Genomic DNA, 12,869 nt, shown 5'->3' on the forward strand with positions numbered 1-12,869 from the left:
CCTTATCATGTAGGATAATGTGTGTATTACTACGCTCAACAGAATGTTTGTTATCATTGAGAGAAAGTGGTAAAGTGGTTATCAAATGGTTTATAACAACAAATACCAATAACGTTTGACGTTTTTATACTTGATATTCCGGTATAGATGAGAGATTCTTCCCTTTAAAATGTACGTAAGCAATATTAGGTGAAAATCTCTTGTGAATTGAACTATTGCACTGTAAAGTGTAAATGAATCATACGATCGAAATACAATAAGTTTGGAATGGCAAGAAAGGATAGGGTATGCCTGAGCAGGAACAGTACATGCTTTGTATGAACTATAAGCATTTAACTGCAATTTTCACATTTTCCCGTAAAATAAAGTAAAGTCCCCACTTTTTGCGGATCGGGGTGATGGGGAAGGGGATGCTTTTTCCATCACACAACTAAAGGTTTCCTAGTTTGACAAAAACTTTTTTTAAATACACTAAATGATGCATCTTCGCAACGAATCGCGAGTCAATAGTCATATCTGTTCTTTCCTTCTTTCGTGATGCAACGAAAACTCATTGTATATTCATAAAGCCAAAGTTCACCCAGGTATTGAGAATAGGCGGATAAGTGAGGATAAGTGACTCGAAATGTAAAGAATAGTTTAAAACCTTATATCAAAGCAGGTGGCATAGAATGTGTCAGGATGGAAATTTAATACAAAGTTTACAACTAGAGCCCTCCAGATTCTTACATTAATAATAGATTTGCGATTTCCCATGATTTACCATTTGATATTGCTGTTGGCAATATAACCATGGAAAAATATATTGCGGTGTTCAAATTATTCTTTTATTGCATACAACTTTAGTTTTGGCTTTTTAACATAGGTATTTGTCATAATATTGTTTTAAATAATTATTCATTTCTTGACAAATGAAGATTTTTTTTTAACAAATCTTTTTCCATAAACTTATACCGTACAAGATAACAACGTACATTCGCGATTTTACTCTCTGTTTTCATAAGAATTTATAGGACATGGTACTATATTGAAAGAAGAGGTGTCCTCAAATTGATTCAATATAAATACTGTATGTGAATAAATACTAATGCAAAATTAATCATAGCATGACACATTTAAAGATTTCCATTATCAGACAAACAAAATAAAACCATTCTGTTTAGAAACATTGTAGTTATATTGCCTAATCACCAAACTACCTATAATTTACATCCTTGAATTTGCTTGGAACAGAACAGAACCAGGAAAAGGCTGCGATGATGAAAACATTCCGATGATGATTATTATAACCCAATCAGGTGAATTCTCACGCTATCTTGCATTATGTTTTTCTTATAATTGCTACCCATATTCTTCTTTAGTAAGTGACAAAGATATGAATCGTCACGACATCTTTCAGGGTTCAGAAAGCAAGAACTTCTGGATCATCCCATACAAAAAATCTCTTGCATTTTTTTCTGTATTTTGTCTAGATTTATTCCTGTGTAACTTGTATGAGCGTGTTATAAAAAAATGATAATAAAAGACTTTATCTAGGGTCGATGACACTTTGAGTCGCAACACTCTTAAATGACCTTAGCTGTTAATAGGACGTTAAACGAAATAAACCAAACCAAACTAAACTTCCAAGTAGTCGACATTATCAATGTACAATATTTACAACATGTAAAATTAAAACATCACATAAAAACATTGATATCACTGTAAAGTAAATAAAATAAGTGTATAGATAAAGAATGTCACGATAAAGGTTGGGCTATAATCTGTATAAAACACATGTGACATACCTTACAATATCATGCCATTTATCTCAAATAAATATCAAATTTAGGCATTGAATGGTACGTAAAAAAATAATAATTATGTACTACTAAAACTTTCAAACAGTGATTATCTCATGTAATAACATTTAACATGAACTTCTTGCATTCAAGCTTAATAAATTTGTAGGTTTTGGCACTGGTAACCCAAAGTGATGGGTCATTGAATAGAAATGAATTGCTAAACTTGAATGACATACACATGTATATCCGTTTAGTAGATGCCTTGGTCTGTCTATCATGGATACTAGAATTTTAGACATTAGATTCCAGGTAATTTGGACAAAGTTTGTTGATAACTTTATACATTAAAAACACATTCATTTTAATTGACTCTCATACTAAAAAGGTAACCATATTAGTTTTGTATAAATTTCTTCACTTGGTACAGAGTAAACTGCATCTAAGATTATACGTAACACTCTTTTTTGTAACCTTTCCTATTGTTTGATATAAATAAGAGGACATTGTCCCCAAATATTGGAAAAATAATCTAGGTAAGGTAAAATAAAACAGAATATGTTATTCTAGATGAGATAGGAAACTTACTTTTATTCTGCATAATTGATAAATTTTGAAAGTTACATTTTTATAACATCTTAGACATGTTTGGACCATGTAAGACTTTCTGTTTGTTCCCTATAAACATTAGTTTTGATTTCTCGGCATTAATAACCATTTTGTTGCCATTACACAATCTTTCTACATTAACAGAATCAGAGTGCAGACATGATTCAATATCATCAATACATTTAGCACTGCTTAGAATGGAGAGGCATGTCATTTTATACAGTAAAATCATCAGAGGCTCAATAATTGGACCCTGTGGTACACCAATTGTAATTAACACAAGGACTGCTTAAATGACTTTTGTTATTGCTGTTAAGGTGCGTCAGTGCATTTGTGCCTAGTAAGATTTTAGAAATGAACCCCTCCACAAATACTTTGATGTTATATATTTGTTAAGGGAGTGTTACAGAAATACAATATAAAATGTATTTGAAGTAGATTAAATGACATAGTTTATAATTAGTATACAATCAGAAATTAGAGAATTCACAAAAAAATAATTTGGATATTTTCTTAAGTTTTACATTACATACAAAAAGGCGTGTAAGTTAACCAGACATATAAGAGTGCGGCTAACCTGTATGGACTTATTCCAGGTTACCCGTGTACATGCATTGTCTACGGACCAAATGTTTGTCGGCTAGTCAACTTTTCACAAATTTTCATACAAAAGTTTTTTGCTAATTACTCATCCACACCAGTCATTTATTGATATCAACTAGTTGGCATAAATATAATCACCATATACTTTTTTAAGATTCCGTTATCATATTTGATGATATTGAATATTCATACTGGCATAAAATGGGCAGTACAAGTGTCATGATCCACCTTAACGCAGTCTGACAGGAGTGCATACTTCTAAACCCACACCGATTTTCCAATGAGTTAATTATGCTGGATCAGGAAGTTATAATATCAATACAATATCAGCTGTCTTTTTAAAATACTTTCCAGACATACCATCCACACCTGTGAGTTTGCTACAATGACTACCTAACAGAACTTTTTGACAAAAGATAGTTATTTCAGGAATGTCATCTAAGGTATGTCTTAGTAAATTATTGGATACAAGAGAATTAATAGTGTCCAAACACCCAGGTGATGTTCTTGTGTCATTCTCTGTAAGATACTCTTTCAAGTTATTCAAGTTATTGAAAGTGATTGAAATTTTCCCTGGTTCATCAACTTGTCTGTCATTATAAAAAATATGATCAGGCCGAGTATCACCTTGATTTGGTACTAATTGTTTAGAATATTTCCAGTATTTGTTTGGTTCTTTTTTTACATGTATCTTAGACATGTAATAGAAATTTCCCTTTGCTTTTCTTATTTATGAAGTAACATCTTATTACATGTATGCGTGTATTATGAGTGAACAGATTTACATGTAAGTTTATGTTGCACTTGCATAAAAATTCTAATAGTATTACAAGTATATATTAAATGTGCTGCATCTCCGACAAAGTGTAGTTTTTTTTTCCATTTGGTGTATTGTTAATAAGATATATTGCGAAACATTTTTGTGAATGTCAGTAACTTCGTTGGCGCTGTAGCATATCTAAATAAATGTAAGCCTCATATTTTATCTTCATTGGTTTAACTTGTTTCTATAGCTGAATTCAGTTGTCCGATGTCTTTGCACATGTTCCTATTTGGAAAGACTTACATTGATTAAAACTTGCCCAGCAAAACTAGCCAGAACAGTTCATTATCGCAAATGATCAAGTTCATCCTAAAACAACAAAGATTACTGAATAATAACTAAAACATCAGGGCAAAACATGTTGATTAGATTTCAGACTCCTGAACAAATTCTAGGCCAAATGCTGCGGAAGAGTAAGCGTCTTCCGACTCATCGACATCAGCCGCCACACAAATCTAGGTCACGACGACAGCCGCCACACAAATCTAGGTCACGTCTGGGAGAAGGTAATGACAACGGAACCACTGGCATAGCACCAATTCTCAAACACATCGCATAAGGAATTATTATTTCCAAGTGTGATCATGGTAATGATAATTAAACTATCCCCTGGTATTCATCAACATGCATCTCTCGAAATATTGTGATGTTAATTTCTCTGTCAGTAATCGATATCGATCACGGAAATCATGATAATGAAAACAAGCCTTTGATAGTTTAATCAGCTGGAGTAGGTAAGGGATGCGAGTATGAACTATTGTTCATAACACTAATAAATTATAAATATCTATTCATAGAAGCGAAGCGAAATGAAACGGATAGTCTTTGATATACGTATAAAACTCAGATATTATGTATGATATAAATGTCTGATCTTGCCCCGTCAGTCCGTCATACATGTAATCTAGCCTGTAAGTGTTCCACATCAATCACAAACGCTAAATTTCACCGCTAGAAGAAGCTTATGCTACATGTTGTATCATTTTGTAGGTGCTAGAGTAACATAGGCACTCTTTCACATTCTATTTTGAATATTATGTCTCCTTTATCTCGTTTAGGATTTATAGGGACTATAACTATACATTAATATTTGTACTGTATAGCCGGTTATTTTTGCGGTTAAGATATCGTCAAATTTAAGAACATATGTAACTTATAATCTGTTCTGAACAATAATAATTTTCGCAACAACCTTGGATGATTCTGGTTGCCGGAGACGGCAAATAATATTAAATATGACGGCAGTCGTGATATCAGCTTACTTCTTGAATAACCTTTACCGTGCCTTATTGAACGGATATCATTTTCGCCACCAAGTCAATGGCCCGCGAAATGGCTCGTAACAAGGCTTCTATTAGATATGAATTCCTCGATGGCACTGTATATACATGCAAATTGTATTTTACATAGTTTATTACATAGTTTTAACACAGTACAACTACAAGAGGATCCATCGGATCAACAACACATGGTGTATTTGTTGTATTGTGTTATTAAATAAATATATAACATAGTAACACAACTGATGAAGGATGACGATTTTATGACTCGTGGCCTGACCGGGCTTCGAACTCACGATCTACGGCCCTAATTGTATACACATGTATATTGATATTGTATATGTACCATGTTAATTTAGTTTTGGAATTCGTGCCAAATTGCATTGTGCATTGAATGAAACTGAAACAATGGCATACTTTAGATGATATTTTAATTATGACAATAAATACATATAATAACAGCAATACAGATACATCGCGCAATATCACATCTATGTTTGGCAGTCGTGTGTAATCTGAAATTGATTAAACAAATCCAATTAGTGTTTTATCTATTCATGCAAAACGAACATTGACAATTATGCAGTACAATGATTAAATGATCAGTTAAGAGCTTAATCTTTTAAATTAAGTCATTTATGACAAACCAACATAATTTTAACCAATGTAACTTGGGTTCAAATTACAAACTCACTGGAGTTATATAAGACTGATATCGGACACTCCTAAAATGGTCATTCACAAGGAAATAGTTACCATAAAAAAAACTATATTTATGTCTTTTAGAAATACAATTAAATATACAAGGTACATTTGTAAAATATACGTAAAACCTAATTCTTTTGAAATAGAATTTCAAATGCACGATTTTAATTAAAATTCATTATCTAACTCTTATATAGTAGACGATTGAGAATGCATATGATATAAATTGAGGACAAAATCCGATTTCAAAATTTAAGTAATTGAGGAGTGAAATGCTCACCATAATTTGTATGAGTGCTTCGCCGATCTCCACCTCCTTGGTTTACGTTTAACCAGTCAGAGTTCCGGTGATGTTGAAGGCGAACAGCAACAGGAGACCAGAGATCACTGTAGCAAAAGAAACAATTAAACGATGAAAATGTATCTACTTACTGATACAGATATACACATTATTTGCTAAAAACCATATATGAATGAATAAAAAGACCATTTCCTTTTGTAATATCCTCCCTTGATATCAATAGAAATGTAACAAAAACCATTTTGAATCTTTATATCCAATGCTGGATTCTTTTATTTTGTCTTAAACAGTCGAGCTTCTGCTATTTTATTTCCCAACGACAGGGGGTGGGGGTGTATATGTAAAATGATCTGACTGTGCATACTTATTATTACATATTTTCTCCTTTTGTACAAGTGTGTGCACTACCGATTGTGAGTACGTGATAGGCTTACTATTACTATAAATAAAATTATGTCATTCTCGCTCACTGGCTTCAATTCTAGCTTGATCTTACTGTCATGAAACTTGATCTTGTTACATTTATAATTAACACCAGATAATAGGGTATCCGTATCGTTTATGATTCCTTCTAAAAGCCCCTTGCTAACATTTGTGTGTGTGTTAAATTCCCTTACGAGTAGACGAGCAATTTTCATATTCAATGTGTTACGCGGATTACCGAGGAACGATTTCTCAACATGTGTAACTCTTATGCGATAGCAAAGAAAAACATAAATACGTTTTAATCACATCGCAATTTGTTACCCTTGATATGTTATTATCCTTCATTTCAAACAGGGTTTTTTCAGGAAGGCTTGCATTACCAACGTGGAGAAGGAGTTTTGTTCTCCAGTAATTTTTGTTAACATCTTCCTTCATAAACAAACTTAAAAGTATACTTTATACAAGATACACTTTTACATTTTATTGAAATCATTTGATACGTCTAACAACTTCAATTCGAAAGTTTTCCTAAGGTAACTACACTACGTGTGTACCACATTTTAGGCCAGATTTGGAAACAGTTCATTACAATCTAAATGTAAAGAATATGTTGTACTTACGGAGAGCGAAGTTGGAGCTCTTCTTCTGCTGGTTGTTTCCGTAGTTGTAGTAGTAGTTACTCAGACCGTATCCGCTTCCGTATCCTCCTGTCATTCCGTATCCGGGGTAACCGGATCCGGTCGGGTACTGCATGGCCACAACGTAGGCCACCAGACATGGGATAAGGATCAGGGCGAGACACTTGTTCATTTTGTAGCTATTAACATCAAATAAATGATACGTTAGTACTGCTTACATTCATAAAAGCTAGAAAATATATCGGACGAAGTCAAAAATTACAATAATAGCGAGAGAAAGAAAGAAAGTCAGTATGTTTTCATTGAATATCAGTAGAACGTGTCGATCGGTGCTTACCTTGTTGTGTGGAGATCAGACTAGCTCTGACCAGTTTCTATTTCTTGGTCCCTTATATATTCCCTTTCCGGAAGATGTTCGTTTGTAATATTAGGGTGGTTCGTGAATGGATCCAACGGTACCCTTCAGGGGTCGACGCATTTACCCGTAATTACGCTACTTTAAATTACTTCCTAGTCTGGAAATATACTTTGCTGGAGCCCTACGGCGGAATGTAATGTATTGATAGATTTTATTTAGTAGTTATTGAAATAAATCCGTTATGCATGTAACATATTTTATTCGTAGGTAATCGCTAGTAAAATGAATTATAATACCAAATCCTAATCTATAAACGTAAAAACATGCTTTGTGTAATTACTAGTGTTTTAAATAATTTTAGGTGAGTTTATTAATTTCATGGTCGTCTTCCTGCAGCAATCATTGTTTGAATGTAGAAGGGTACTGTTCAGTTTTTTATTCACATGTAAGCAGCATACTATGATATGCAGCCGAAATATGGGGACTGCATAAAGCACGATATATAGAAAGTGTCCACTTCGCTTTTTGCAAGAAAATACTGAAGGTTTAAAAATCTACAGGTAATGCCTTGATTTATTGTTAATTGCGTCGATTAACTTTTTGTTTTGATGTTTTGTTAAAAAACAAACCGTAGCGTGTTTTAGTATTGCTTAAAGTTAAAGCAAACAGATTATTGTGAAAACTTGAATTAACAACGTTTGGACTTGAATACATGTTTGACACTATCCTTCCGGTCAACTTTGCTTTAAAATAAAACAGAGATTTATTGACACTACCAAACAAAACATCCTAGCAAAGGTTACCTGTTCACCAAAGGGTTTATTATATTAACATTCAGTTGATGACAATTGTGTTCAATTCTATCTACGTAAACCTATTGAAAATATTTATAAGCATATGTTGACGAAGTTATATTGTCTTCTCAAAGCTTAAATATAGAAGATGATAGCCATAATAGTATTGTACACGGAAACAGACTTTGTAACAAATGAGCTCTAGAGACGTAGACGAGGATTTTTATTTTATGTGTTCCGTTCATAGTACATAATGTATTTGAAGTTAAAATCTATCGAAAAATACTATTATAGAAGAACATCTGTTTTCATATCCATTCATGTGCTAGGCGTACATAATGCTAGGATGTCATGCAATTTAGATAAATCATCACTGAGGCGTGATTGACGGCTTTATTTTTTGTATAGTACAGTTACTGTATTAATGTTGTACGTCCCTAATTAATTACGGTAATATGACAGTTTGTATACTGTTCAATGCTATGTAGCGCTATCTGCTAAAACATACTTCCGTATGTCACTCTCCTGTCCATCTAACTTTCGTATTATGCGTTCAGAATGTTACATTTTGTAATTGCGAACATATTTATGTCACATCTATAAGCATAAGGGGTTTCAGTTAATAAAGAATCTGATTCTAAATTCGCATTTTATGATTTGTTTGTTATCTGAATTCAATAATAACTCAATTAAATAGCCGAATAAACATTTTAACATTAGAAATGATATTCCATTTTTTTTAAGATATGTTGCACACGGAAGTATAATTAAAACAGTTGTTAATTGTGAAATCGTACTTTATCTTACGTGATTCTCTCTTTATATCAAGGGCTATGCATTATGAAGCATGCATTTATTTAAAAAAAAAATCTTTTAAAAAGCATAGTTCTCCTTTTAATATACATTGGATAGAATTAGTTAATCTGACAATTACAATGGCCCCAAGATCAAGAACTCGTAATCTAAAATCAGGGTGATTAGTTCTTTAAACACGTTCACTCGACAGAAAAAAATAGCAAAATCAGTACAGTTTACAATAGAAGGTCGATATACTATCATCATTCTTGTGGAAAACTACATTTAGTTTTGGTCAATGTCTTTTGTTTATTTAGTCATGTAGACGGCAAATATTTAGACATTTTAGTTTGGTTTATTTTGTTAGCGTCCTATTAACAACCAGGGTCATTTAAGGACGTGCTTGGTTTTGGATATTTAAGATCTTTTGGACAATGCATCAATCAATAGACCACGTAGAATTGATTTAGGCGGCTATTGTGTTGGCTTTATGATTTCATTTTATCTTGTTTACATTTCCGATGGTATCCCTGTTTAATGAGCAATTTTACACTGTACAAATGTAATTTATTACTTTAGTTTTCTGATGTTAAATGCCAATGTGAAAGTGATTTATATGTATCATGGTTACCATTATGATTTATCCAGGTTTGTTTTCAAAGCATTTAGCATGCTATTATCACAAAATCATATTCAAAATCATATTCACATTCTAGAAAACAAATTCCTTTTTTCCCTTTTTCTCATTGTATTTCGCGACCAATCGCCAGTTGAAAATTATGTATAATTGTGTTTCTTCGTTTGCATTAACATTTCTTATCACAATAAATTTGTCTGAACCGAAATAGTATGATTATTGTGGATCACGTACCTATCAATGAGTAAACGACTCACTTTAAACTAGTCGGTAGAGACTATTGATTACATTTTCTCCAGTGACATAAGAAATTATCAACCCGACAAAAACTTGTATAATCACTTCTGATATATTTTCATACATATATATATATATATATATCTGATATTTCGGTCCTTCTGATATCCTTAATGCATTATTTGTCTCATTTATCAGTATTTATCATCGAAATAATTTGTACATCGTTCTATCTATCACCATGTACACATGTACCTGTCAATCAACCGGCCACGTCTACTTCCACGTGTACATTTGTAGATACATGTATAAACTGTATGTGATATCATTAGTGAGGTCCGCAAGGCATCACAAAACATTCTCTAGTTAGTAGTTAGTTATAGGATTAATGCCTGCATGTCTCCGCCTATTGCTTGGTTTCGTCTGGACAATTCACCATTCATAACATCTTATATTTTGGCAGCAAACCATTTTCTCCTATTTTAAGAGAGTATCGTTACCGAGCTCAGGCCGAATTCCATACACCTGTAACGACATATTTTACTATACTACTGAACTCGCCCAGTCTCCTCTGAACACTAAACCAATATTATTTTAATATATTCTACTCTGCGTTCACACACACTGTTACAATAGACATGATGATTTAAGATTAGTTTGTAATGTATTCTTTACACATTTGTACTTTTACGAATTGCACTATAGAGACCATGTAAATAATAGATTTACTTTCTGTTAATAATGACAGAACGCATTTATCTTATCAAATCATTAAAAAACATTGATCTTTTTTATTCATCTATAACCGGAAAAAAATGTCAACCTTACTCTATGGACATGATTTGAAGCCTACATGACAAGAACAAAGCTCCCTTTTATATACTCATTATTAATACAGTTTGTGAACGGGACGATTCCCCTAACACATAGCATGCTGCTTTATCACTATATGATGCATAAAACTGGTGATGAGTTTTATCATTGTGAATGCTATGTTTTGATAGGGATACCAAAAGTCAAGAGTCAATACACTGGCACAATGCTAACCTATTACCTTCAGTCGATCGGATGGGACTAAAAAATAAATTAATAGACAATAGCATAGCTATTCCAATATCATACACAATGCATTATAATGTGTTTAGGTACCCAAAATGGCATAAGGAAATTCAAATTGACAGGTAAACATGCGTCTAGATATGATAATTACTATACTGACACCATTAATCATTTGAATCATCCCTAAAGTCAAAGCGTTTAGCATTTCTTGCTGTTCTATGTATTATCAAATCAATATTATTATTTGTCTGTTACATGAAAGTTTGAAAGCATGCTGATAGTGCCAACAACACCAGTTCACTTTCAGGAACTCAGTGCCATTGTCTAAATCGTAATTGTCTTTCCTTTGTAATTACATTGTATAACTATTGGAAATAGTTTTTGTCGGTTTACTAATGGTGACTTTCTTCAACATTTCTTTCAAATCAAAAACTTTGGAGAGAAAAGTTAAAAAGCAAATTAATCTATTTCATGTATTTTCTCTTAAAAGCAGTAGTTAGATTGTTTTTTATATAGTACGCTTTGTTCACGATATAATGCCCATTATTACGCGAACATTTTGAGTACGAATTCAGTGGGAGATAATCAAATTCTTTAATTGTCTTGAGCTGATAAAATTTTGAAAGCTTATAATTATGTGCATTACATGTGCCCAGAAATTACCATTGAGACGTTGGCGGTCCATGCTCTTCGTGGATGAATCTCGATCACCGTTATTTCGAACAAATTGCCGTCAACGTGTATAGCGACGTCGAGGGGAGCGTTTTGCAGACGCTGGTGTCTTGGAGCGGAACAGATTTGGGAGTGGGTCGGTTTTGTTTTGGGGAGGAATTTCTCATGGGTTAAAGTTGCCTTTAGTTATCATTAAATGTAATTAAACGACTGTACGCTATCGAGATGAGATCCCCAAGCCTTATGTTGTGCCATTCACTAGGAGGCACCATTTGACCTTTCAGCAGGATAACACTAGACCACACATTGCGAGAGTTTGGAGGGACTTTTTTGTTTTAACCCCCATCATAATCCCTATTGAATGGTCTTCATATAGCTCAATCTGTGCCCAATTGAACACTTGTGGAATGAAGTCTTCATCAGTTAAAAATCTCAACAAATTTTAAGACGGATGGCCCAGTATTCGAACTCAACTATTACATTTCAGATTTAGGTTATTTGCATACAAATATTATTTTATCAAACTGCAAAGTTGAATTTGCGTTTCTGTATCCTTTCAATATATGTATATAGCTTAAGTAGGACAGGTAATCACACTTTTCATTTTGATGGTGGTGGTTCCGTAGTTGATATCAACCAGAACACCTCGCCTTCGTCTGCCAACGTTGTAGAAAATGACAAGGGGTTCCGATTGAGTTAATATGAGATCGAGGAATAAAATTTCCGGATCGTCATTTAAGTTTGTAGGGTATATCTGACCGACATTGTCAATAGAGTAAGTTCGGGTATTATCGGACATACGGCTTATATCGGACACCTCTACTTCAATGCAGATAGCCTCTGTTGTTGTAGCATTAAACTTACTTTGTTTTAATATCATACACAACACATTGTTGATATACCTATTGTTGAAACCGAAGGACGTTTCAATTTCCCCACTATTTGTTATAAACTCTCCAACATAATCAGTCTCATAAAACACACGTCGAGCACGTGAGACAGGTTTGTTCTCATTGGTACAGTGATACTCTGGCATGGCATTGACATTATCTAAGTGTCCGTGCATTAGAGATGAAATCAATGTGTTCAGTCGCGGATGATTCGAATAGGAAAGAAATAGCTTTACAATGATTAAAAGCAAGATAAAATGT

The 12,869-nt window shown here is 33.2% G+C and overlaps 1 long non-coding RNA gene across 1 annotated transcript; it reads right to left on the minus strand.

Moving 5' to 3' along the window:
- Positions 1–5,510: 5,510 nt before the first annotated feature.
- On the minus strand, positions 5,511–7,638 carry LOC117339581. Its single transcript, XR_004535267.1, has 4 exons — positions 7,504–7,638; positions 7,149–7,345; positions 6,082–6,188; positions 5,511–5,611 (listed from the first exon to the last, which is right to left on the minus strand). It is a non-coding gene; the product is annotated as an uncharacterized LOC117339581 (long non-coding RNA).
- Between the last annotated feature and the right edge of the window lie 5,231 nt (positions 7,639–12,869).

Source organism: Pecten maximus, chromosome 12 (assembly GCF_902652985.1).
Source record: "Pecten maximus chromosome 12, xPecMax1.1, whole genome shotgun sequence".
NCBI classification, from domain to species: Eukaryota; Metazoa; Mollusca; class Bivalvia; order Pectinida; family Pectinidae; genus Pecten; species Pecten maximus.